Consider the following 27,821-nt stretch of genomic DNA (forward strand, 5'->3'; position numbering starts at 1 on the left):
TTTACGAGGGAAACTCATTACCCACCTGTATGGTAATGGAGATGAATCTCCTAGAGCAATCTAAACTTGAGGCTTTTCTGGTTTTGAAAGGGGAAGAGCTGGCTTGGAGCTCCACACACTGGGCCACGATCTTGACCTCAATCTCCTCAATCCTCCTGGGCATCTCTTCAGGACCGTGGTCAGAGAACAGATAAATTAACAGTGTGTCAGGCACCGTTCCACACATTGGTGACCTGGGCCCTGTCCTTATAGCGCTTACTATCCCACGAGGAAGGCAGATGCCAAACAAGGGATTATAAGTTGTGTGCTATGGGAAGCAGGCGCAGTAAGCCAGGGACACATGATAAGGGGACTTAACCCAACCCCAGCAGCAGGAAAGTGCCCAAGCCTTCTAGGAAGAGAAAGAATGCACACCAAGCTCTGGGGAGGAACTAGCAGTGTGAGTTAGAGGAACCCAGGGAAATCCAATGTGGTCATGGCCTAAGAAAGAGCCTGACAAGAACACAGAGGCCAGGCTCGTGGCAGCAGGATAGGGCCTGGACCTTTGTTTTTTTCCCAAGTTCCCAAACTGTCCTGATGGCAACCAAAGTTTAAGAACCACAGCCTAAGAACAATCCGCCAGGCTACCTCTCCTGAACCAAACACAGCCCCTGGATGGATGGAAGTTGATTCCTCCAGAGCGCCCTGTCTTAAGCCTCCGCACTGTGAATTCTCTATCACTTCTTTAATCTTTTTCCACACGGTGGGTTTTTTTCACTATTATATGGCTTTATTTACTTTATTTATTTTTGAGATGGAGTCTCTCTCTGTCACCCAGGCTAGAGTGCAATGGCGTGATCTCTGCTCACTGCAACCTCCTCCTCCCAGGTTCAAGCAGTTCCGGCCACAGCTTTCCCAGTAGCTGGGATTACAGGCGCCCGCCACCATGCCTGTAAAATTTTTGTACTTTTAGTAGAGACAGGATTTTGTCATGTTGGCCAGGCTGGTCTCTAACTCCTGACCTCAAGTGCCTGCCTTGGCCTCCTAAAGTGCTGAGATTACAGGAGTGAGCCACCATGCCCAGCCTATTTATTTATTTACTTATTTATTTTTTTGAGACAGAGTCTCGAACTGTTGCCCAGGCTGGAGTGCAGTGGTGCCATCTCAGCTCACTGCAAACTCCGCCTCCCGGGTTCATGCTATTCTCCTGCCTCAGCCTCCCGAGCAGCTGGGACTACAGGCGCCTGCCACCATGCCTGGCTAATTTTTTTTTTTTGTATTTTTAGTAGAGACAGGATTTCACTGTGTTAACCAGGATGGTCTCGATCTCCTAACCTTGTGATCTGCCCGCCTTGGCCTCCCAAAGTGCTGGGATTACAGGCGTGAGCCACTGCACCCCAGCCTATTTATTTTTTAAATCAACTTTATTTAAGTATAATTTACAAACAGTAAAGTTTACCAATTTTAAATAAAATATTCAATGGGTTTCAACAAATCCATACAGTTGTAAAACCACCATTACTCCAACCATCACTCTTGCCCCTTTGCAATCAAGCCCCTTCCCCCATTCCCAGCTCCAGGTGGCCACTGATCGGCTTTCTGAAACAACGGTTCTGCCTTTCTGTTCTTTCTTGTAAATACAGTATGTGGTGTTCTGTGTCTAGTTTCTGTCATTTAGCATAATGCTTTAGAGATTCATCTATGTCACATGTATCAGTAATTCATTTTTTAAAATTTCTAAGCAGTGTTCCACTGTATCAATTACTACAATTTGTTCACCAATTGATGAGCATTTGGATTGTTTCCAGTGGTTGGCTATTAGAAATGAAACTTTTGTGAAAGACAAGTACAAGTTTTTTTGTGAACGTTTCCATTTCTTGTGAGTAGATAACTCAGGAGTGAAATACTAGGTCATAGGTATGTTTACTTTTTTTTTTTTTAAAGACGGAGTTTCGTTCTTGTTGCCCAGGCTGGAGTGCAATGGTGCCATCTCGGCTCACCGCAGCCTCCACCTCCTGGGATCAAGTGATTCTCCTGCCTCAGCCTCCCAAGTAGCTGGGATTACAGGCATGTGCCACCATGCCCGGCTAATTTTGTATTTTTAGTAGAGACGGGGTTTCTCCATGTTGGTCAGGCTGGTCTTGAACTCCCAACCTCAGGTGATCCGCCTGCCTCAGCCTCCCAAAGTGCTGGGATTATAGGCATGAGCCACTGCGCCCAGCTGGTATGTTTATAAGAATCTCCTAGAAGCCAGGCCTGGTGGCATGTGCCCATAGCCCTAGCTATTCAAGAGGCTGAATTAAAACCCAATTGTGTTTGAATAAAAGCACTGTCAGGCCAGGTGCGGTAGCTCACACCTGTAATCCCAACACTTTGGAAGGCCGAGGCAGGCAGATCGCTTCAGGTCAGGAGTTCGATACTACCCTGGCCAACATGGAGAAACCCCGTCTCTACTAAAAATACAAAAATCAGCCGTGCATGGTGGCACATGCCTGTGGTCCCAGCTACTCGGGAGGCTGAGGCAGGAGAATCGCTTGAACCTGGGAGGCGGAGGTTGCAGTGAGCCAAGATTGCGCCACTGCACTCCAGCCTGGGCAACAGAGCGAGACTCAGTCTTAAAAAAAAAGAAAGAAACAACAAAAAAAGCACTCTCACTGGGGAAAGGAAAATAGGTTGAAAGGGACCAAAGGCCAGTTAAGCATCTTTTACAGTAATTTAGGTGGGAGGCTTTGAGAGGGAGTTAGAAAACCTCTGGTCAACATTTATATCAGTAGACACAGGGGCTGCAGGAAGAGGGATAGGAAAGAAGAATTGACCTTTGCATGTGCTGAGTGCACAGACGAACCGTGAACTTGACCAGTGTTGGGCTGTGAGTGAGTCACGGAGCCTGGCAAAGATCTGCCACTGACTGTGCTTGGGGACTGGGGATCCCAACAATGGGAACTGGTAGGAACAAAGACAAGAGACAGTTCTGTAACCACCCAGGAGGTTCACCTTGCCCACTGCCTAGACAGAGCCTATTCATCAAGACAGGGGAATTGCAGTAGAGAAAGAGTAATTTACGCAGAGCTGGCTGTGTGGGAGACTGGAGATTTATTATTACTCAAATCAGTCTCTCCAAGCATTCGGGGAGCAGAGCTTTTTTTTTTTTTTTTTTGAGACGGTGTCTTGCTATTGCCCAGGCTGGAGTGCAGAGGCCCAATCTCGGCTCACTGCAAGCTCTGCCTCCTGGGTTCACGCCATTCTCCTGCCTCAACCTCCCAGGTACCTGGGACTACAGGCGCCTGCCACCACGCCAGCCTTTTCTATTTTTTAGTAGAGACGGGGTTTCACCATGTTAGCCAGGATGGTCTCGATCTCCTGACCTTGTGATCCGCTCACCCCAGCCTCCCAAAGTGCTGGGATTACAGGCTTGAGCCACCGCGCCTGGCATTTTTTCTGTTTTTTAGTAGAGACAGGGTTTCACCGTGTTAGCCAGGATGGTCTCGATCTCCTGACCTCGTGACCCGCCCGCCTCGGCTTCCCAAAGTGCTGGGATTACAGGCGTGAGCCACCGTGCCCGGCATCTGGGATGCAGAGCTTTTAAAGATAATTTGGTGGGTGAGGGGAAGCCGGTGAGCCAAAAGTGCTGATTGGTCAGGTCAGAGATGAAATCATAGGGAGTCGAAGCTGCCTTCTTGTGCTGAGTCAGTTCATGAGTGGGGGCCACAAGATCAGATGAGCCAGTTTATTGATCTGGGTGGTGCCAGCTGATCCATCAAATGCAAGGTTTGAAGAATATCTCAGGCACTGATCTTAGGAGCAGTGTAGGGAGGGTCAGAATCTTGTAGCCTCCAGCTGCACGACTCCTAAACCACAATTTCTAATCTTGTAGCTAGTGTTAGTACTACAAAGGCAATCTAGTCCTCAGGCAAGAAGGAGGTCAGCTTGGGAAAGGGCTGTTACCATCTTTGTTTAAACTATAAACTAAGTTTCTCCCAAAGTTAGTTTAGCCTATGCCCAGGAAAGAACAAGGATAGCTTAGAGGTTAGAAGCAAGATGGAGTTGGTGAAGTTAGATCTCTTTCACTGTCTCAGTCATAATTTTGCAAAGGCAGTTTCAGTTCTTATCTCCTTGGCTGAGACCAGAAAATAAATTATCACAGGAATGGAGTTGTAAGTAGTGGCTGGTTGTCTTTTGAAATAACACCATGTCACAACAGCATTCAATTATTATTAATTTACAGAGCAGCTAATCTTGATGGGCACTATCAGATATGGGTATGGATATGGGTGAGACATTTACCCTTCCTTCAAGTTGCTCATAGTTTAGTAAGTGAGCAAACTGACCGTGCTGACTGTGGTTTCTTTTTTTTTTTTTTTTTTTTTGAGACAGAGTCTTGCTCTTGTCTCTTGTCGCCCAGGCTGGAGGGCAATGGCAAAATCTTGGCTCTCTGCAACCTCTGCCTCCCAGATTCAAGTGATTCTCCTGCCTCAGCCTCTTGAGTAGCTGGGATTACAGGAACCCGCCACCTCACCCAGCTAATTTTTGTATTTTTTTTAGTAGAGACGGGGTTTCGCCATGTTGGCTAGGCTAGTCTTCAACTCCTGACCTCATGATCCGCCAGCCTTGGCCTCCCAAAGTGCTGGGATTACAGGCATGAGCCACTGTGCCCAGCCCTGACTGTGGTGTGGTTTCTAATACTGTCTCTACAGGAAGCTGTCTCTCTAACAGTCTCTCAGATCTTAACCTATTTATTTGTATCCTCTTACTGAGTGGGCCCAATACCTGTGAAAGGGCAGCTGTGTAATAGCATCACCACAACTCTGTTGTACAAGTTGAAGTTCATTGCATTAACTTTGAAGGATTAATTAATATAGTGTCTGTCTCCCAGGATTCCTATAGGACATGCTGCTAAGGGCTCAGGCCAGGAGTGGGCTCCATCCTCAGCTTTTTTTCAGAAGCTACAGAAGCAATTGTTTTCACCCCCATACTCAGAACGAGTGAAATGGGGGTTGCCGGAAGAAAGTACTTCACGACCACAGAGTGGTTATCAAAATATGCCAATCAGCCACACAGCTCCCAGCTCACCAGATTTGTCAAAGGGCCTATCAGCTCTAAGGGTTCCTGTGGAGAAAAATGCTCATTTATTGGGAGACAGAAAGGAGAGCTTTGGCTGAAACCACTTTGCCTTCACCAGCAACTTTTTAATCCCTTTGTCTGGTGCATGAAATCAGTTCCCAGAACGCGGAGGTTATTAATAACTGTGGGACCTTTTCCCAGTCTCCAGATCAATTGGCAGAAGCCTCTGGTTATTTCCTTCTGGATGCTTCTATTATTTGGAGCTGGGAGGTGACCTCCTCCTCAAAACAGATTTTCACCTGGCTTGGGAATTACACAGTCACCCACCAGCCCCCAGCCTTGCCTCCTCTCCACTCTTCCCTGGCTGGGCTGGCTCGGTGCAAGGCTGGTGTCTTTGCTTCTGCCGAGAGACTACGTGCTGTCCAGTGGAGTCCAGCATGTACCTCTCCTCCCACTGGTTCCTCACTGCCAGGTGCGGTCCAGGGCGTTGATCCGGATCCATGGAGCCAGCCTGATTTAGAATCAGTCACTTTGAGCTGGCTCCTTTCCTCAAGCTTGGCAGAGGTCCTAGCATCAGCTGCTGGGCAGGTGCTGAGCAAGGCTGAGGTCTTAACTTGGGGACACTGGGGGGGACATTTCTCCAGGAGGAGCTGCTGTGATCGGCAGGACTCAGTAGAGGGAGTGTCTTACACGTAGGGCTTCCCCCTTCTCTCCCTCTTGCTTCCTTCCTGCGGGGGCCAAGCCATGCCTGTGGCTTTACCAGGATCTCAGTGCAGGAAATGCTGCAGCTTCTCTGACTCTCATCTGCTCTCTCAGCTCCAGGTCGCCCCTTGCTTGCTGGCCGCATCACAAGGAATGGCCCTCAGCACCCGAACCCAGACGGGCATAGTGGGCTGGACAAATCTGGGTCATACTGGCTAAACACCGTTAGCTCCCCTGTGAAATGAAAGCAAGAGCCTTCGCCTTGCGAGGCCGAGGGAGGTGGGGGCAAATCACCTCCCATGCGGGCACAGTGGGCCTCTCCTGAGGGTTTGATCATTAGGAGCATTGTCACCTCTGAGAGCTGACCTCATATCTCCCCACAAACCTGCTCACCCGGTCTGCTTCCTGTCTGGGTGGATGGCATCATCACTCATAGTCATTCAGGCTGAACAAAGCAGCTCTCTTCTGGCTCATCTTGCACTGGCCTATTTGTATGTGTGTGTGTGGTAAATATACCTAAAATGTATATTTTTTTGAGACAGGGTCTCACTCTGTTGCCAAGGCTGGAGTACAGTGGAACCATCTTGGCTCACTGCAGCCTCCACCTCCAGGACTCAAACCATCCTCCCACCTCAGCCTCTGAAGTAGCTGAGACTACAGGTGCATACCACCACGCCCAGCTGATTTTTGTATTTCTTTGTAGAGACAAGGTTTCACCATGTTACCCAGGTTGGTGGGGTTTGTTTGTTTGTTTGTTTGTTTTGAGACAGTCTCGCTCTTTCTCCCAGGCTAGAGTGAAATGGCACGATCTTGGCTCACTGCAACCTCTGCCTCCTGGATTCAAGCAATTCTCCTGCCTCAGCCTCCAGAGTAGCTGGAATTACAGGTGCCCACCACCACGCCCGGCCGATTTTTGTATTTTTATTAGAGACGGGGTTTCACCATGTTGGCCAGCATGGTCTCGAACTCCTACCTGCCTCGGCCTCCCAAAGTGCTGGGATTACAGGCATGAGTTATTGTGCCTGGACCCAGGCTGGTTTTGAACTCCTAAGCTCAAGCTACCCGCCTGCCTCAGCCTCCCAAAGTGCAGGGATTATAGGCACAAGCCACCACACCCAGCCTAAAATGTAGCATCTTAACCATTTTTAAGTGTGCAGTTGAGTGGCATTAAGTACATTCACATTGTTGTGCAGCCATCACCACCACCCATCCACAGAACTTTTTCACACTCTCTAGCTGAAACTCTGCGCCCATTAAACACTCACTTCCTGTTCCCCTCTCCTCTCAGGCCCTGGCAACCACCATTTTACTTTCTATCACTACAAATTTGACTACTCTAGGGACCTCATGTAAGTGGAATCATACAGGATGTGTCCTTTTGTGTCTGGCTTATCTCATTTATCACAATGTTCATAACGTTCATCCGTGTAGTAGCACGTGTCAGAATCTCCTTGCTTTTTCAGGCTGAATAATATTCCATTGTATGTATATACCACATTTTGTTTATCCACTCATTGGTCTATTTTTTTTTTTCCAGATGGAGTCTTGCTGTGTCTCCCAGGCTGGAGTGCAGTGGCACAATCTTGGCTCACTGCAACCGCCGCCTCTTCGGTTCAAGAATTCTCCTGCCTTAGCCTCCTGAGTAGCTGAGATTACAGGTGTGTGCTACCATGGCCGGCTAATTTTTGTATTTTTAGTAGAGACAGGGTTTCATCATGTTGGCTAGGCTGGTCTCGAACTCCTGACCTCAGGTGATCCATCCACCTCGGCCTCCCAAAGTGCTGGGATTATGATCTATTTTTTAAAAGGATTTTTGGATAGGAAATTAGCACATAGAGCTTTAAAACCCATCCACTACAGAAAAGGATAGGGTGCCTCTTGTCTCCTGGTGGCCCGACGGCAGGGCATCCTTTGGGCCTCTCTCCCCTGCCCTCTGCCTGTCCACAGTCCTCTGTCTTTCCCTCAGCAGTGTCCTTCCTGTTGGTCTTCCTCTCTGTTCCCACTGCCCACCTCTGGTTTCTGTTCCAATACCTTTTCATCCTCAGGCATTCCTGCCCAGACTCTGCCTCCTGGAAGCTGGCCTACAAGTGCTGCCAGGGAAGCTGTCTAAGGTTCAGCCCCTGCCCTACCAGCCCTTAGCCTCTGAGGCTGCCCTCCAGCTTGTCCCAGCTGACCATGACTGATGTGTGTCCCCCTGTACCGGATGGACTTCCTTGCCAAACTGCTTGGAGAGCCCTTCTTTCTCCCAAGAGTCAGCATAAGTCCTCCTTCCTTAGAAAGGGCCCTGAACTCTTCCTGCCAGCCCTACCTGAATTTCTCTCTGTCCTTTGTGCTCCTACGACAGTGACCCTATTCTGACTCGTGCTCTGTAGCCACTTGGCTACTTTCCGATCTCTTCTAAGATAAGTAAACTCCTGGAAGGAAAAAACAAGGCCCATTTACCTTTGAGTGTCCCCAGGGCTAGCCAGTGCCCCGCATAGAGGAAGCCACAGTCAGCAAGTGTGGAATCTGGAAAGCTCTCGGAGGAATCTTTGCCAGGCCCAGGTGCAGAGACTGGACTGGGGGTTGTTATTTAGCTTATCGGAGCCTCCATTTCCTCAGACTGGGAAAATGGTTTTTCCTCACAGGCTGGCAGAGAGAATGCAACCAGTGTAAATTAAAGACAGGATTTGATAAATGTGGGTCCCCCTAGGTGGGAGCAGGACTGGCTGTTAGGTGTCAAGGGCCTGTGAAACAATCCCCTCCCCAGGGCAAGTGGCTGGTGCAGTGCTGGTCCAGATCATTGAAGGCAGGGAAGCCTGGCTTGGGAGAGGGAGGTCAATCCTCCAGCAGGAAAGGAGAGGGGTGTGAGTGCTTCCGTGGTGTCCCGTCCACAGATGCTCAAGGCCCCTGTGCAATTGGGCTTAGGAACAGGGTCACCTGCAGAGGTCTGCACTGAAGGAGCAGCAAGCCAAGTTTCATCCTTGCTTCCCAGCCCCAGCTGTTCCTCTTCCCTCTGTCCCAGCCATTTCCTTGGGCTCTTCCTATGGGCCGAGGGCAGGAGGCAGCAGCAGCCACACCAAGGGAGGCTTGACACTGAACACGAGTGCGTGTGCATTTAGCCCTTGAGTGCCAGTGCCATAATGTGGCCTCGGCCCTGGGGGCACAGATTCAATATCTCAATGTGGAAAGGTTCTTCTGATGTGCCCTCTTAACAGGACAACCAGAGAGGCCTCAGTTCCAACTGGAAGGCCATTCCTTTACCCTTTCACCCATCCATTAACAAATGTTTATTAAGCATCTAGATGGGTCAGGCCCTGTTCTATGGGGCACAGTCTGCTTCTAAACAGACTAACAAGCAGTCCTGCTGTTAGCCCCATCCTGCCCTCCCCTGTGCCTGTTCCTTCCCATTGGACTCCTCGACCTCCAGGCCCTGCAGCAGCCATAAGGAACAGCTTTCTCTTCCCTGCCACTCCCCCACCACAGACAGGGTCTTGCTCTATTGCCCAGGCTGGAGTGCAGTGGCACGATCTCGGCTCACTACATCCTCCACCTCCCAGCTTCAAGCAATTCTCCTGCCTCAGCCTCCCAAGTAGTTGGGATTACAAGTGCATGCCACAACACCCAGCTAATTTTTGTTATTTTTAGTAGAGATGGGGTTTCACCATGTTGGCTGGGCTGGTCTTGAACTCCTGACCTTGTGATCCACCCGCCTCGGCCTCCCAAAGTGCTGGGATTACAGGCGTGAGCCACAGCTCCTGGCCAGCGGCGGCTTTCTCTGTGTAGTGCTAGTTCTCTGTCCCTTGCTTTTTGGCTTCCTCTACTTTGTGGACATCTCCAAGCTATTGTCATCTTCTTTCTCCTGTTTATTTGTCTTTTGGATTTATGCCTGCTTTAATACTTTTGTTAACATTAGTGATGTTTCAAGTAGGAAGAAGAAATAAATTCTGATGTTCCATCTGCCATATTTAACTAGAATTTCCTTCCAATTGAGTTTTCACTTAAAGTATTTTAACAATGATTTATGGAGTTTGGATGTTTTCAATTTGAAAATGGTAGTTGTTTATTTTAGAAATTTACAAATAATATACAAGTATAAAGAAGAATATAAAGATGACTCATCATCTCAGAAATTCAGAAATAACCCCTCTTAACATTTTGAGGGAGATATATATGTACACCCCCATATAGATACACATTAGTTGAAGGGAATTAAATAATCTCTTTCTGTTTGCTTAAGTTTGATGCTGACATTTGGATGCTGCCAGCTTTGTAGAAGCCTTTTGCTGTGGGAGGCACTTGCCAAGCCTTGCTGCGACACAGGAGTATCCCTTGTCATGCTGACATTGGTGCCTCTCACCTTCCCTCAGGCCTGCCTCTCTCCCCTAGTGAGCCTCGGCCTAGACTGCCCACTTCCACTGGAGATGTTCATCATCACGTCATCTACGGATCAAAACCACAGTTCTTACCTGCAGTGCCTGAAGGAGGTTAAGAAACAGAATCGGGTGTGCCCTCCCCAACTCTGTCATCCCTAGGAATATTCTCCCAGGTTGTGACAGAGCCCGGAAAAAAGCCATTTGCGATGACCTCACTGTACCCCAGACATCTACCAGAATCCCTGGCCTTTTTCTGGCCCTTGGTGATCCCTGATGGGGAATTGTCAGTGGGGGAAAGGTGATTTGTTTCATTTAATCCGCCAAATGCAAATGACCAACATTTTGGGTCTTAGCCAATTTTGAGGTTTTGGATTCAGAATATGTTCTGTTGGGGCTCAGGACACACCATCCCAAAATATGACACCACCTCAAAAAACCTTCCACCCCAATAAATTGCAGATATTTTCAAAAAATAATTACGAGAGACAGAGACTTATATTGCTGGTGGGCATGTATACTAGCAAATGCTTTTGGGAAGTAATTTTTTAAATCTTTTTAACTTTTTTTTTTTTTTTTTTTTTAAATAATAGAGGCAGGTTCTTGCTATGTTGCCCAAGCAGGTCTCAAACTGCTGGACTCCCGAAGTGCTGGGATTATAGTCATGAGTCACCGTGCCCTGCTGGAAAGTCATTTTTAAAGTGTCAGGAACCTTAAAAATGTTTGTACTTTTTGATCTTTGTTCTGGGACTCTAGCCTAAGGAAATAATTCTAAATACAATAAAAGCTTTCTGTACCAAAATACCAATTGCAACATTATTAATAATGTAAAAGCCTGGGCGTGGTGGCTCACGCTTGTAATCCCAGCACTTTGGGAGGCCGAGGTGGGCGGATCACGAGGTCAGGAGATCGAGACCACGGTGAAACCCCATCTCTACTAAAAATACAAAAAAAAAAAATTAGCCGGGCATGGTGGCGGGCGCCTGTAGTCCCAGCTACTCGGAGAGGCTGAGGCAGGAGAATGGCGTGAACCCGGGAGGCGGAGCTTGCAGTGAGCCGAGAATGCGCCACTGCACTCCAGCCTGGGCGACAGAGCGAGACTCCGTCTCAAAAAAAAAAAAAAAAAAAAGTTTAAAAAATGATACTAAAACACTCAACTATAGGAGAATCATACTGTGAATTGTAATCATGAAAAACTCATTATAATAAAGCCAAATGATTATTGTTGAAATAAATGAAAACAACTCAACTCAGTATTTAATATAGAGTTCGATGATGGCTGTGTTAAAACAAGAGTAATGTATGGCTGGGCGCGGTGGCTCATGCCTGTAATCCCAGCACTTTGAGAGGCCGAGGCGGGGGCAATCACCTGAGGTTGGAAGTTCGAGACCAGCCTGACCAGCATGGAGAAACCCTGTCTCTATTAAAAATACAAAAAATTAGCCAGTCGTGGTGGCACATGCCTGTAATCCCAGCTACTCGGGAGGCTGAGGCAGGAGAATCACTTGAACCTGGGAGGTGGAGGTTGCAGTAAGCTGAGATCGTGCCATTGCACTCCAGCCTGGGCAATAAGAGTGAAACTCCATCTCAAAAAAAAAAAAAAAAAAGAATAATGTATACAGTGAGACATTTTAATACTAGTTATCTTTGGATAATGAGACAGAGAAAATTTTATTGTTTTTCTACTTTGTTTGTTTGTTTGCTTGAGACGGAGTTTCGCTCTTGTTGCCAAGGCTGGAGTGCAATGGTGAGATCTTGGCTTACCACAACCTCCACCTCCCAGGTTCAAGCGATTCTCCTGCCTCAGCCTCCCTAGTAGCTGGGATTACAGGTGCCCGCCATCACACCCAGTTAATTTTTTGTATTTTCAGTAAAGATGGGGTTTCACTATGTTGGCCAGGCTGGTCTCGAACTCCTGACCTCAGGCAATCCACCCGCCTCAGTCCCGCAAAGTGCTGGGATTACAGGCGTGAGCCACCGTACCTGACTACTTTTTAATAGTACAAACTTTGTTCATAAATAAGACTTTGGCTGGGCACAGTGGCTCACATCTGTAATCCCAGCACTTTGGGAGGCCGAGGCAGGCAGATCACCTGAGGTCAGGAGTTTGAAACCAGCCTGGCTAACATAGTGGACCAGCCTGACCAGCCTGACCAGCATGGTGAAACCCCATCCCTACTAAAAATACAAAAATTCACCAGTCGTGGTGGCAGGTACCTTTAGTCCCAGCTACTCGGGAGGCTGAGGCAGGAGAATCGCTTGAACCCAGGAGGCAAAGATTGCAGTGAGCTGAGATTACACCACCACACTCCAGCCAGGGTGACAGAAGGAGACCCCATCTCCAAGTAAATAAATAAATAAATAAATAAATAAATAAATAAATAAATAAATCAGACTTCATAAAATTAAATGCAAGGGCGGTTCCTGTTTTAAAAGGAGAATAGTAGGCTGGGAGCCGTGGCTCACACCAGCACTTTGGGAGGCTGAGGCTGAGGCAGGCAGATCACCTGAGGTCAGGAGTTTGAGACCAGCCTGCCCAACATGGTGAAACCCCGTCTCTACTAAAAATACAAAAATTAGCCAGGCATGGTGGCACGCACCTGTAATCCCAGCTACTCAGGAGGCTGAGGCAGGAGAATCACTTAAACCCAGGAGGCAGAGGTTGCAGTGAGCCGAGATTGCACCAATGCACTCCAGCCTGGGCAACAGAGCAAGACTCCGTCTCAAAAAAAAAAATTAGCCTAGAATGGTGGCGTGTGCCTGTAATCCCAGCTACCCAGGAGGTTGAGGCAGAGAATTGCTTGAACCCAGGAGGCAGTGGTTGCAGTGAGCCAAGATCGTGCCACTGCACTCCAGCCTGGGTGACAGAGCAAAACTCCGTCTCAAAAAACAAAAAGAGAATAGTAGAAGGCAACATGCCATTTTATTTAAAATTGCAAATTAGGTTTTTTAGGTGGATGACAGTTGAGATCATTAAATCCCATTTCTGCCTCTCAGATTTCCACAAAATAGTACATTAAATACTCAGTCCTAAGAAATGGCAGAGATTCCAAATTGCCTCTCAATACCAGAGGGAATGGCCCAGTTTCTTCCCTTACAATAAAGGTACATCATTTGATAAACAAAGGAGTGTAGCATTAAGACTCTTACAAGGTTGTATTGCAGAAGTTACTTCCGTGTCTTCATTCACAATGTGTATTCCCACCTTTATTTCCCATTGAGTAACACTGCCAGTTTCATCATCTCTCCTTTCAACTTCATTTAAAAGAGGATGCTGACTGGAATTTGGCATAATAATATCCACCACAGCCATATAGTGGGTGCCTATAGTCCCCACTACACAGGAGGCTGAGGACGGAGATTTCCTTAAACCCAGGAGTTCTAGACCAGCCTGAACAAAACAGGGAGACTCCACCTTTGCAGACAACACACAACAGAGGCATTTCAGATGGGACAGTAGAGTTTCTTGAGATACACTTGATTTTAGTTTTAAGCAGAGGAATTTCCTGGAGAGTTTAAGTTACAATACCACACTCATGAGGATGGTAAAAAAAAAAACCCATAGTAAACATTCAGCAAAACATAGGTTATAGGGCAGTCATCTCCTTTAACACTTTATTGGGGTTTGTATATGAATTCTGAAATATTGTAGGCCTAATCCTGGCACAGAACCAAAACTGGGTGCATTGTACTTGAACAGCTGACCAGTCCCCAGTACAGGTCCGTATAAAGTAATGGACAAGAAAGAGCCCTCTTAACCCCAGAAAAGTCTTTATTTGCCCTGATTGAAAACCAAATCTCATTCAAGAAACTTTTTCTACTTTTCTATAGTTTACAAATAATCTTATTACTTTTATAATTGGAAAAACAACAGTAAACCCACTGTTCAAGGGAAACAGCCAGTTGTACTTTCCATTAGTCAGTGCTACTGTTTGGAACACAGATTTTTTCTAGAAATGGAATTAATATGAGCTTATCTTCTGCAATCATTTATTTGATTTATGAGGAAACTGAGGTTTGAAGAAAGGCAATGTCTCCAAACGAATCCTGCCTCCTGGCCCTCTGGCCCTCACTCCACACTGTCTTGGAGCATGACTGTGGCACAGTGTGGCACCTACCAGGCACTTCATAGCATCTCAGTGAGTTACAGAGGATGGGGCTCAAGGTAGCTGATCCTGGGAGTGATGGGCATTCTACATTCTTGAGGAGAGGAGGGAGCTGGAGTTGGGAATATGCTGTGTGATATGGTTCAGATGTGTGTCCCCTCCAAATCTCATGTTGAAATGCGATTCCCTCCCATTGGGCATATACTCAAAGGAATATAAATCATTCTACTATAAAGACACATGGCCAGGCATTGTGGCTCACGCCTGTAATCCCAGCACTTTGGGAGGCCAAGGCAGGCAGATCATGAGGTTGGGAGTTTTGAGACCAGCCTGGCCAACATGGCAAAATCCCTTCTCTACTAAAAATACAAAAAATTAGCCGAGTATGGTGGCATACGCTTGTAATCCCAGCTACTCGGGAGGCTGAGGCAGGAGAATTTCTTGAACCTGGGAGGCGGAGGTTGCAGCAAGCCGAGATCTTGCCACTGCACTCCAGCCTGGGTGACAGAGCAAGACTCTGACTCAGAAAAAAAGACACATGCACATGTATGTTTATTGCAGCAGTATTTACAATAGCAAAGACTTGGAACCAACCCAAATGTCCATCAGTAATGGACTAATAAAGAAAATGTGGCAAATATACAACATGGAATACTATGCAGCCATAAAAAAGAATGAGTTCATGTCCTTTGCAGGGACATGGATGAAGCTGGAAGCCATTATCCTCAGCAAACTAACACAGGAACAGAAAACCAAACACCACATGTTCTCACTCGTAAGTGGGAGTTGAACAATCAGAACACATGGACACAGGGACAGGAATGTCACACACCAGGGCCTATGTGGGGAGGAGCAAGGGGAGGGAGAGCATTAGGGCAAGTACCTAATGCATGTGGGGCTTAAAACCTAGATGACAGGTTGATAGGTGCAGCAGACCACCATGGCACATGTATACCTATGTAACAAACCTGCACGTTCTGCACATGTATCCCAGAACTTAAAGTAAAAAATTAAAAAACAAAGAAAAAGAAATGCGATTCCCAGTGTTGGAGGTGGGGCCTGGTGGGAAGTGTCTGGGTCTTGGGGGCGGATCCCTCATGAATGGCTTGGTGTCCTCTCCAAGGTGATGAGCGAGTTCTTGCTCTGTTAGTTCACATGAGAGCTGGCTGTTTAAAGAAGCCTGGCTCCTCCTCCCTCTTTTGCTCTCTCTTGCACTCTCTCTGTCCCTCTCTCTGTCTCTCTCTCTGTCTCTCTGTCCCACTCTCACCATGTGACACACCTGCTCCTCATTCACCTTCCGCCATGATTGAAAGCTCCCTGAGGCTTCACCAGGAACAGATGCCAGCGCCATGCTTCCTGGTGCCTACGAATCCGTGAGCCAAATTAAACCTCTTTTCTTTATAAATTACCCAGCCTCAGATATTTCTTCATAGCAACGCAAAAATAAACTGACACAGAAACGGGGTATCACCTGAACTACAAGGCCCTCTGAGCTGGCTATTGTTTCCTCCTCAGCAACCAATCAGGCCACAAGGTTCCTAGTAACTGCCTGTAACTCGGCCTTTTTCCTCACCCTGGCATTCCTTCTATCAAGGTACCTGCATTAACTGGGCTTCCTGCTTGGAATGACATCTCCATCCACAGAGCTCTGCCTCCAGTTAATTCATGCTCAGCCTCAGGCCTCAACTCCACTTCCCTTCCTTGAGGAAGTCTTCCCTGACCCCTATACCAGATTAGACTTTTTTTTTTTTTTGCTTTTCCTTCATTGACAGTTCACCACTATAATTAAGTAGCCATCTCCCTATTGTGCGTTAATGTCCGTTTCTTCCTCCAGACCACAGGAACCTTGTGGGATTGTTTACCCAGTATCCCTGGCAACAAGCTGATCCTGGCAGATAGGGAGCGTGCAAAGCAGATTAGATGAATAAATAAATGAAAATTATTGATTCTTCCAGCTCCACCAGGGGGCAGGGGCTGTAGCCTTCTTTTCCTGTCTGCTTCCTGGATCTGCTCCCACGGTGCTGGAGAAAGCAAGTACAGCATTGCTTGTTTATTTATGCTTCCATTTGTTCAACAGATATCTACTGAGAGCCTGCTATGTGCCATTTTGGAGTCAGTGGTGAACACAGCATCAAAATCCTGCCCTCACGAGATTATTTTTTTTGAGATGGAGTCTCACTCCATTGCCCAGGCTGGAGTGCAATGGTGCGATCTCAGCTCACTGCAACCTCTGTCTCCCAGGTTCCAGCAATTCTCCTGCATCAGTCTTCTGAGTAGCTGTGACTACAGGCTTGTGCCACCATGCCGGACTAATTTTTTTGTACTTTTATTAGAGACGGGGTTTCACCACGTTGGTCAGGCTGGTGTTGAACTCCTGACCTCGAATGATCCACACGCCTCAGCCTCCCAAAGTGCTGGGATTACAGGTGTTAGCCACCGTGCCCGCCACAAGATTACATTCCATACTGAAGGAGACAGACACTAAGCAAATAAACAGGAAACTATGCTGTATGCTGATGCTAGGGCCAGAACAATTTATGAGAGAAGTGGGGGTGGGGGAGCCATACTAAATAAAATGGTTGGGAAAGGCCTTCATGATCAAACATAACGAGAAAAGACAAAGGATATAGCAATCTGATGAAAGGGCATGTCAGATAAAATTCAGGATGCCCAGATAATTTTGAATTTTTTTTTAAATTTATTATTATTTATTTATTTTTTGAGACTGAGTCTCACTCTGTCTATTTTTTTTTTTTTTTTTTTTTTTTTTGAGACGGAGTCTCGCTCTGTCGCCCAGGCTGGAGTGCAGTGGCGCAATCTCGGCTCACTGCAAGCTCCGCCTCCCGGGTTCACGCTATTCTCCTGCCTCAGCCTCTCCAAGTAGCTGGGACTACAGGCGCCCGCCACCACGCCCAGCTAATTTTTTTGTATTTTTAGTAGAGACAGGGTTTCACCGTGGTCTCGATCTCCTGACCTCGTGATCCACCCGCCTCGGCCTCCCAAAGTGCTGGGATTACAAGCGTGAGCCACCGCGCCCGGCCTCCGGCTAATTTTTTTGTATTTTTAGTAGAGACGGGGTTTCACCATGGTCTCGATCTCCTGACCTCATGATCCGCCCGCCTCGGCCTCCCAAAGTGCTGGGATTACAGGCTTGAGCCACCGCGCCCGGCCTGAGTCTCACTCTGTCACCCAGGCTGGAGTACAGTGGCATGATCTTGGCTCACTGCAACCTCTGCCTCCTGAGTTCAAGCGATTCTCCTGCCTCAGCCTCCTGAGTAGCTGGGACTACAGGCACGTGCCACCACACCAGGCTAATTTTTGTATTTTTTTAGTAGAGAAGGGGTTTCACCATGTTGGTCAGGCTGGTCTCGAACTCCAGACCTCAGGTGATCTGCCTGCCTCACTCGGCCTCCCAAAGTGCTGGGGATTACAGGCATAAGCTACCACGTCCAGCCAAAATTTTTTCAAATTCTAATGCTTTTAATTCACAAATTGCAATTCATATTGCCATGGAGGAAACAATATGTAACTCGTAACTAATGAACATTGTAGCTAATGAAGAATTATAAGAGCTGGTTTTTGTTGTTGTTTTTTTTTGAGATGGAGTCTCAGTCACCCAGTCTGGAGTGCAGTGGCATGATCTCAGCTCACTGCAACCTCCACCTCCTGGGTTCAAACAATTCTCCTGTCTCAGCCTCCCGAGTAGCTGGGATTACAGGCACCCATCATTATGCCTGGCTAATTTTTGTATTTTTGTAGAGACACGGTTTCACCATGTTGGCCAGACTGGTCTTGAACTCCTGAACTTAGGTGATCTGCCCGCCTCGGCCTCTCAATGTGCTGGGATTACAGGCATGAACCACTGTGCCAGGCCAAGAGCTGTTAAAAGTAGTACCTAATCTTTGGCTTTTGGGGTACCAGGAATTACTTTTTTTTAAAATTATACTTTAAGTTTTAGGGTACTTGTGCACAACGTGCAGGTTTGTTACATATGTATACATGTGCCATGTTGCTGTGCTGCACCCATTAACTCGTCATTTATTTATTTATTTATTTTTATTTTTTGAGACGGAGTCTTGCTCTTTCACCCAGGCCAGAGTGCAGTGGTGTGATATCGGCTCACTGCAAGCTCTGCCTCCCAGGTTCATGCCATTCTCCTGCCTCAGCCTCCCGAGTAGCTGGGACTATAGGTGCCCGCCACTGCGCCTGGCTAATTTTTTGTATTTTTAGTAGAGACGGGGTTTCACCATGTTAGCCAGGATGGTCTCCATCTCCTGACCTCATGATCCGCCTGCCTCAGCCTCCCAAAGTGCTGGGATTACAGGCGTGAGCCACCACGCCCGGCCTAACTCGTCATTTAACATTAGGTATATCTCCTAATGCTATCCCTCCCCCGTCCCCCCACCCCAAAACAGGCCCTGGTGTGTGATGTTCCCCTTCCTGTGTCCATGTGTTCTCATTGTTCAATTCCCACCTATGAGTGAGAACATGCCGTGTTTGGTTTTTTGTCCTTGCGATAGTTTGCTGAGAATCATGGTTTCCAGCTTCATCCATTGTCCCTACAAAGGACATGAACTCATCATTTTTTATGGCTGCATAGTATCCCATGGTGTATATAGGTGTATATATGCCACATTTTCTTTTTTTTTTTTTTTTTGAGACAGAGTCTCGCTCTGTCGCCCAGGCTGGAGTGCAGTGGCGCGATCTCGGCTCACTGCAAGCTCCGCCTCCCGGGTTCACGCCATTCTCCTGCCTCAGCCTCTCCGAGTAGCTGGGACTACAGGCGCCCGCCACCACGCCCGGCTAATTTTTTATATTTTTAGTAGAGACGGGGTTTCACCGTGGTCTCGATCTCCTGACCTCGTGATCCGCCCACCTCGGCCTCCCAAAGTGCTGGGATTACAAGCGTGAGCCACCGCGCCCGGCCTGCCACATTTTCTTAATCCAGTCTATCACTGTTGGACATTTGGGTTGGTTCCAAGTCTTTGCTATTGTGAATAGTGCCGCAGTAAACATATGTGTGCATGTGTCTTTATAGCAGCATGATGTATAATCCTTTGGGTATATACCCAGTAACGAGGAATTACTTTTTACTGTGAGAGAACTTGACTTTTGCATGTGCAGTGGCTGACAAGTCACTGGCAAAACCTGGAAAGTGGCTGACAGGGTTGTAGTGAATGGTTGTTATTGCAATGGGCTATTTGTTCTTTATGCACTTAGATTAAAAGGCAGGTTTGAACACCTGGAGGTTGCGGGAACATTCACTACCAATGGATAAGACTCTGACGGAAGATGAGCTGATCACAGAGTGGGCTGATTTGCATTGGGTTGCCCACTAGCCTCAGGGGAATGTCTTTACAGCGAGATGCGCAGTGGAAGCACTGTGTGGCCTGGTCTCATGGTGTTCCTGTCTTTGGGAACCCAAGATTAAATGTAAACATGGGATACTGGCAGACACAAGTGGAAGCCAGCACAACTAGTGATGCAGAATATTTTATTCCTTGGTTCAGCGAAATCCAGAAAAATTAGGCACACAGAAACATCGAAAGGTGAGGATGGGGCCAGGTGTGGTGGCTCACGCCTGTAATCTCAGCATTTTGGGAGGCTGAGGTTGGCAGACACTTGAGGTCAGGAGTTTAAGACCAGCCTGGCCAAATTAGTGAAACCCCATCTCCACTAAAAATACAACAAATTAGCCAGGTGTGGTGGTACATGCCTGTAGTGCCAGCTACTCAGGAGGCTGAGGCAGGAGAATCACTTGAACCTGGGAGGCGGAGGTTGCAGTGAGCCAAGAGCAAGCCACTGCACTCCAGCCTCGGCAACAGAGTGGGATTCAAAAAAAAAAAAAGAAAGGTGAGGAGGGCGGAATTTATCAAGCAAAAGGAGGGTCCTATATGCAGGTATCCACCTCACAAATTGAATACAAGGCCACCACATGCAAGTTGAAGAGGCCTGGCTCCTCTCCAGCATTAGGCATGAATTCCTGGTGGCTCCACCCCATTCTTCCAGTGTGCCTGCTGGCCCTTAGTCTTAAGGAAGGAGACCACTGCTACTCCTGCTGCCCTCCTTCCCCCACCTTGCCTCGTTCACAAGACAGGAGGAGAGAAAAAGCAAAAAGTTGGAAAAAAACAAAAGTAAGATAAATAGCCAGACAACCTTGGCACCACCACCCGGGCCTAGGAGTTAAAAAAAGTAATAATAATAAGATCAACCCCTGACCTAAACTACTTGAGTTACCTGTAAATTCCAGACACTGTATGAAAAAAGCATTGTAAAACTTTTTGTTCTGTTAGCTGATGCATGTAGCCCCCAGTCACGTTTCCCACACTTGCTCGATGTATCACGACCGTTTCACGTGGACCCCTTAAAGTTGTAAGCCTTTAAAAAGCCAAGAATTTCTTTTTTGGAGAGCTCAGGTCTTAAGACGTGAGTCTGCCAATGCTCCTGGCTGAATAAAACCTCTTCCTTCTTTAATTCGGTGTCTGAGGAGTTTTGTCTGCAGCTCGTCCTGCAGACAACCTTGGCACCACCACCCGGGCCTAGGAGTTAAAAAAAGTAATAATAATAAGATCAACCCCTGACCTAAACTACTTGAGTTACCTGTAAATTCCAGACACTGTATGAAAAAAGCATTGTAAAACTTTTTGTTCTGTTAGCTGAGGCATGTAGCCCCCAGTCACGTTTCCCACACTTGCTTGATGTATCACGACCGTTTCACGTGGACCCCTTAAAGTTGTAAGCCTTTAAAAAGCCAAGAATTTCTTTTTCGGAGAGCTCAGGTCTTAAGACGTGAGTCTGCCAACGCTCCCGGCCGAATAAAACCTCTTCCTTCTTTAATTTGGTGTCTGAGGAGTTTTGTCTGCAGCTCGTCCTGCTACATTTCTTGGTTCCCTGACCGGGAAGCGAGATGATTAACAGACGGTCCAGGCAGCCCCTTAGGCAGCTTATGCCTGCCCTGTAGAGCATCCCTGCGGCGGACTCTGGCCAGCTTGAGCGACGTGGATCCTGAGAGCGCTCCCAGGTAGGCATTTGTACCAGTGGAACGCCTCACCAGAGCAGCGCGTGGCAGGCCCCAGTGGAGGACCAACGCAGTGGCTGAATACCGGGAAGGAACTGGCGCTTTAAGTCTGGACATCTGAAACTTGGTAAGACTGGTCTTTGGAACTTGCCCACCCCATTTGAGTGGAAGCGTGGCCTGATCACCCACAGCGTGCCTGTACCGGCACTTTGGTTTTTGTTTTTGACTTGACTTGAATTGCTTGATACTTTGGTTTTAGTCTTGATTTTGACTTGACTTGAATTGCTTCATAAACAGGCATGCTTTTATTGGCACTTTGGTTTTGGTTCTGATTTTGACCTGGCTTAAATTGCTTGATGAACAGGTGTGTCTTTAACAACACTGGTTTTAGTTTTGATTTTGATTTAGTGTGAATTAGATGAGTGAGTGACATTTTACCCTTTCCTTCTTGTAGTGTGAATGTTGGTTTGTTTCGAGAGAAAAATAGGTCAGACACAAAGTAAGCCCACTCTGCTAGGAACTGTGTTAAAAAAATTTCAAAAAGAAAAATAAAAGGAAAGTCATCAAATCATCAAAACTTACTCTATTAAAATGCATGTTACAGAACCTTAAGAAAGGTTCTGCAGGAGATTATAGAGTTAAGTTAACCCCCTAGAGGTTAAGAACTCTGTGTGAATTAGAATTGCCCTCTTTTGGTGTTAGATGGCCCACCGAAGGAACTATAGACAGGGAACAATTGGCCATGTATTTAAGGTGGTGACAGGGGTCAGAAGACAGCCAGTGTACCTAGATCAAATTCCTTTATATTGACTCATGGTTAAATATAATATAGACAAAACTGGCATAAATTTAGCTCTGTTTAACAGCTTATTGCAAAAAAGCCAAAAGTAAAAGAGCAGATTCGCCAGCAGACACAGAGTTAAAAAGGGAGTTCCAGAAACAGCAAGAGAAGCCAGTTTTGCAGGAGCCAACAGAGATAACAGAAATTCTTTCTCCATATGTCCCAGCCTACCCACCTTTACCGAGGCCAACAGCCCCCTCAGAAATGAGATTCAGGAGCTAACACGCCCCAGGCCTCACCTCGAAGGGGAGGATCGGAGCCTCGAGAGGCCAAGGAAGGAAGTCAGGACAGTCAAGTGGGCCGTCTCAGATCCGAGAGGCTATGCAAATGCCTCTCAGGGAGACGCGAAGACCTGTCTATTATAATGACCAGGCCCACACATCCCGGGGCGGGGCGGGGGTGGGGGGTGGGCAACATACTTTCATCTATCAGCCCTTTTCAACCATTGATCTACTAAATTGGAAACACCCTGGCCGGGCGTGGTGGCTCAAGCCTGTAATCCCAGCACTTTGGGAGGCCAAGGCGGGCGGATCACGAGGTCAGGAGATCGAGACCATCCTGGCTAACACGGTGAAACCCCGTCTCTACTAAAAATACAAAAAATTAGCCGGGTGAGGTGGCGGGCGCCTGTAGTCCCAGCTACACGGGAGGCTGAGGCAGGAGAATGGCTTGAACCCCGGGGGGTCGGAGCCTGCAGTGAGCCGAGATTGTGCCACTGCACTCCAGCCTGGGTGAAAGAGCGAGACTCCGTCTCAAAAAAAAAAAATAAAATAAAAAAAAAAATAAATAAAATAAATTGGAAACACCCTGAACCTGCCATCTTGTTCCCGGCAGCTCAAGCCCTGTCAGGCATAACTGTGTAGAGGTGTTGGACTCAAGTTTACTCTAGCAGACCTGACCTCCGGGACCAGCCTTGGGCATCAATAGACTGGGAGCTATACATGGCTGGGAACAGCTTCATCAACCCACAAGGAGAGAGATGTGCAGAATATGCAGTGGTAACCCTGGACACTGTTGTTAAGCTGAGCTCATTGCTTCAATTCGGGCCTTAGAACTCAGTGAAGGTAAGACTGTAAACATTTACACTGACTCTCGGTATGCCTGTTTAACCCTGCAAGTGCATATAAAATTGTATAAAGAAAAGAGCCTGTTAAACTCTAGAAAAATGGGGAAAAAAGACCCGGAGAATGCAATTCAGCTTCAGTGTTGGCAGAGGTACTGAGAAGCACTTCTGCAGAGTCTAAAAGTTGGTAGAAAAAGGCAAGTAATATAAAAATGATTTCAGCAATCCTTCAAGGAGCTGACAAGAGCCTACGTCAGTTTTATAAGAGACTCTATAAAGCATTCTGGCTTTATACCCCGTTCACCCTGAGGCTGCTGAAAATCAGTATACCGCGAATATTTTATTTGTAAAGCAAGCCCAGCAAAACATCAAGCAGAAGCTGCAGGCATGAATACCACCTAGTCTATAAAAGTGGCCACCAAGGTGTATGTTAACTGTGACCAAGGAACAAAACTGGGAAAGAGCAAAAGAAAAAGAAACACTAAGAGTAAGTGTGAAAAAGAGAATCAGAGGCCGGGCGCGGTGGCTCACGCCTGTAATCCCAGCACTTTGGGAGGCCGAGGCGGGCGGATCACGAGGTCAGGAGATCGAGACCATCCTGGCTAACACAGTGAAACCCCGTCTCTACTAAAAATACAAAAAATTAGCCGGGCGAGGTGGCGGGCGCCTGTAGTCCCAGTTACTCGGGAGGCTGAGGCAGGAGAATGGCGTGAACCCCGGGGGGCGGAGCCTGCAGTGAGCCGAGATCGCGCCATTGCACTCCAGCCTGGGCGACAGCGAGACTCTGTCTCAAAAAAAAAAAAAAAAAAAAAAAAAAAAGAGAATCAGAAGAAAACAGGAGAGACAGAGAGCAGTGCACGGGTGCAAGGCCCGTGCCGTTGCGCGGCCCCACCAGCTGGCTGTAGGAGCAGGAGAACTCAGAAAAATAAATAAATAAATTAATTAATTAAAGACTTAAGAAAAAAAAGCCAATCTGTTAGCAACAGCTCTTATAAAAAGAAAAATTAGCAATGTGAGAGGGTGTGGATGTGGATGTAGATGTGAAAGAAGTCAAGTTAGGCAAGGATTCAAGAGCTGGATGAGGCTAGAGAGAGGTTAATATGCGAGATGCAAAAAGAAAGGACACAAGAAAGGTAAATGTTCAGAAGGCAATAAAGGAAATGGCCACTCTGCATTGATTTATTTCTCTTACTGTGCATGTGTTAAGGGACAGAATTTTCCACCGTGGGCATGTTTAGGCAAGCTCCCTATATATAATGACATAGATGGCACCTGCCTGTCTCCTGCCTTTATCACTAGTGGAAGTTAGCTAGTTGTGTTGGCTTCTATTTGTGTCTGCTTTCCACATACTAAACAAACTTTTTTTAAGGCCGGGTGTGGTGGCTCATGCCTGTTATCCCAGCACTTTGGGAGGCTGAGGTGAGAGGATTGCCTGAGCTCAGGAGTTCGAGACCAGGCTGGGCAACATGATGAAAACCTGTCTCTACAAAAAAATATGAAAATTAGCTGGGCAGGGTGGTGCACGCCTGTAGTCCCAGCTACTCAGGAAGCTGAGGTGGGAGGATTGGCTGAGAGGTTGAGGGAGTGGAGACAGCACCACTGCACTCCAGCCCAGTCAACAGAGACCCCATTTCAAAAAAAAAAAATTTTTTTTTTTTTTAGTAAGATGGAGTCTTATTATTTTGCCCAGGCTGGTCTCAAACTCCTGGGCTCATGCGATCCTCCTGTCTTGGCCTCCTGTTAAATATAGTGAACCCTAAGTTTCTCTTCAAAGAATCAGTATGTCAGTATGTCCAGCTCTCTTATTCTTTGATTCTCCATTTTAAAGTTTAACTTCCTGGTTCTCTTCACCTCCTTGCCTCTAGTTTCAGTAAACAACTTTCCTGCCAATCCTAATCAGTAGTTCACATCTGTTCCCTTGGTCACCTGCTCTGACCTAAGTCACCTTTACTTACCTGTTCCTAACCATTCTTCCCACCAAACTACTCACCCCACCACTCCAGCTCATACTCCTGCTCTTTCTAACATAGCCAATCAGAATTAGCTTAGACTGTGCGGTCCAACCCTAGCCATTAGGGCAACAACACAGCAGTAGGGGCTACTAGCATCAGGAATAAGAACTCCTGCCCCTCCCCTGTCCTGGTGTGATCTCACCATTGTTCCATCTGTGAGGAGCACCCTTTCTGCAGAAAGTAAAAATTGCCTTGCTGAGAAAATTAATGTTCGAGTGCTATTTCTTTGTGGCACCAGGGAACAAGCATTTTGCATTTCTAACAATTTGGTGGCCCGTACGGGGACCCACTCTCCTCTGGGCAGTCTCTGGTCCTCTCTCGTAAGGAGGTGCCCCACCGCCTCATTTCGGCAGCCTCAGGGGTGAGGAACCAAGACCTACCTGGTGTGATGAAAAAACCCAGACTCTGGCCGGGCGCGGTGGCTCAAGCCTGTAATCCCAGCACTTTGGGAGGCCAAGGCGGGCGGATCACGAGGTCAGGAGATCGAGACCATCCTGGCTAACACGGTGAAACCCCGTCTCTACTAAAAATACAAAAAATTAGCCGGGCGTGTTGGCGGGCGCCTGTAGTCCCAGCTACTCGGGAGGCTGAGGCAGGAGAATGGCGTGAACCCCGGGAGGCGGAGCTTGCAGTGAGCCGAGATCGCGCCACTGCACTCCAGCCTGGGGGACAGAGAAAGACTCCGTCTCAAAAAAAAAAAAAAAAACACCCAGACTCTCAGCAACGTGGAAAGAAACTGGCCAGTGACCTGGGGTAAAGGATCCTCACATATCACGTGGACGAGACAATCTCATGCACAAGCCAAAGAAGGAAACATGGGAGGAGCTGGTAAAGTATTTCTTTGGTGGTTTGGGCTAAGGAAAGAAAAACTGCAGGGGCAGTGAAACATTCCTTGGTTGGGACATACCAAGGAAAGATAAACCGTAGGGGTGGTAAAGCATTCCTTAGCCAGGACTAAGGAAAGAAAAGCCACAGGGGGCGGTGAAGTATTCCTTGGTCGGGGTATCTTGGGGATTAAAAAGAAGCGAGACATTTCCGGTAAGGGAAATTGAGCCTCGCCTCAAAAGGTGAGACATTTCCAGTGAGGGAAATTGAGCCTCACCCCAAAAGGTGAGACATTTCCAGTAAGGGAAATTGAGCCTCACCCTAAAAGGCAAGACATTTCCAGTGAGGGAAATTGAGCCTCACCTCAAAAGGTGAGATATTTCTGGTAAGGGAAATTGAGCCTCACCCCAAAAATGGGAAATACCCCAAGTAAGGTAAAGGATAAAAGAAATAAAGCTAGCAACAATAATATTCCCCCTAATAATCTCCTAGGACTAATGTTAAAATATTAGAAGGATAAAAAAAAAAAGAGAGGCAGAGAGAGAGAAAGAGAGAGTCAAAGAGAGAGAGAGAGAGAGAAGTAGTAAAGAGAAAGCAATGTACCCTATTCCTTTAAAAGCCAGGGTAAATGTAAAACCTATAATTGAAGGTCTTTTCCGTGACCCTATAAAACTCCAATACTGCCTGTAAAGAAGCCAGACAGGTCACACCAGTTAGTGCAAGACCTTAGAGCTACTAATCAAGTCCAAACTACCCACCCTGTTGTTATGGTAATGGATTTAAAAGGTGCCTTCTGGGTTTGTCCGTTCACGGAAGACAGCCAGGACCTATTTGCCTTTGAGTGAGAAGACCCTCACTCTGATTGCAAATAGCAATACTGATAGACAGTCTTACCTCAAGGGTTTATGAAGTCTTCAAATTTATTTAGTCAAATATTAGAACAAGCCATTTAATTAGCAAAGGTAAATGGCAAATTGAGCTTGAACGGACTGAAGGCATCATATCCTTGCCTCTGCCAGAGACTAAACAAGAACTTAGAAAATTTTAAGATAAGTCAGATACTGTCATCTATGGATAGCCTCTTATGCCCTAAAAACAAAACTTTATACAAAAAGCTCACGCGAGATGGGCAAAACCCCCTCCTCATTTGGCAAGTACCAGAAATCCAACAGGTGGAAAGGTTAAAACATCTATTAGTAACTGCCCCCGTCCTAGCTTTACCCTCCTTAAGTAGCTATTCCATCTCGTTGTCAGTGTAAACAAGGGCATATCCCAAAAGCACGGAGGCCACTGACAACTAGCAGCCTTCCTATCAAAAATCCTTAACCCAGTAACCCGGGGACGGCCCAAATGCATTCAATCTGTAGCGGCAACTGCTTTGCTAACTGAAGAAAGTACAAAAATAACTTTTAGAGGAAACCTCATTGTGAGCACACCTCACCATGTCAGAACTATCCTAAGTCAAAAAAGCAAAAAGGCAGCTTACTGACTCAAGAATATTAAAGTATGAGGCCATTCTCTTAGAAAAATATGATTTAACATTAACCACTGATAATTCCCTTAACCCTGCAGATTTCCTAACAGGGGATCTAAATCTTAATTAACTACCATACAAAGGTCCGACCAGACCTAGGAGGAACTCCCTTCAGGATAGGATGATAGATGGTTCCTCCTGGGTGATTGAGGGAAAAAGACACAACGAGTATTCAGTAATTGACAGGGAAACTCTTGTAGAAATAGAGTTAGGAAAATTGCCTAATAATTGGTCTGCTAAAACGTGTGAGCTTTGCACTCAGCCAAGCCTTAAAGTACTTACAGAACCAGGAAGGAACCATCTATACTAATTCCAAGTTAATTTGGAC

At 47.0% G+C, this 27,821-nt stretch overlaps 1 long non-coding RNA gene and 1 pseudogene across 1 annotated transcript; one reads left to right on the forward strand and one right to left on the reverse strand.

The window, feature by feature from the left end:
• Positions 1 to 6,216: 6,216 nt before the first annotated feature.
• Positions 6,217 to 10,573, forward strand: LOC134735599 (uncharacterized). The gene is made up of 2 exons (XR_010118846.1): positions 6,217 to 6,402; positions 6,531 to 10,573. It is a non-coding gene; the product is annotated as an uncharacterized lncRNA (long non-coding RNA).
• A 2,028-nt stretch (positions 10,574 to 12,601) lies between these two features.
• Positions 12,602 to 14,895, reverse strand: LOC129472170 (putative oocyte-secreted protein 1 homolog; annotated as a pseudogene).
• Positions 14,896 to 27,821: the final 12,926 nt, after the last annotated feature.

Source organism: Symphalangus syndactylus, chromosome 22 (assembly GCF_028878055.3).
Source record: "Symphalangus syndactylus isolate Jambi chromosome 22, NHGRI_mSymSyn1-v2.1_pri, whole genome shotgun sequence".
NCBI lineage: Eukaryota > Metazoa > Chordata > Mammalia > Primates > Hylobatidae > Symphalangus > Symphalangus syndactylus.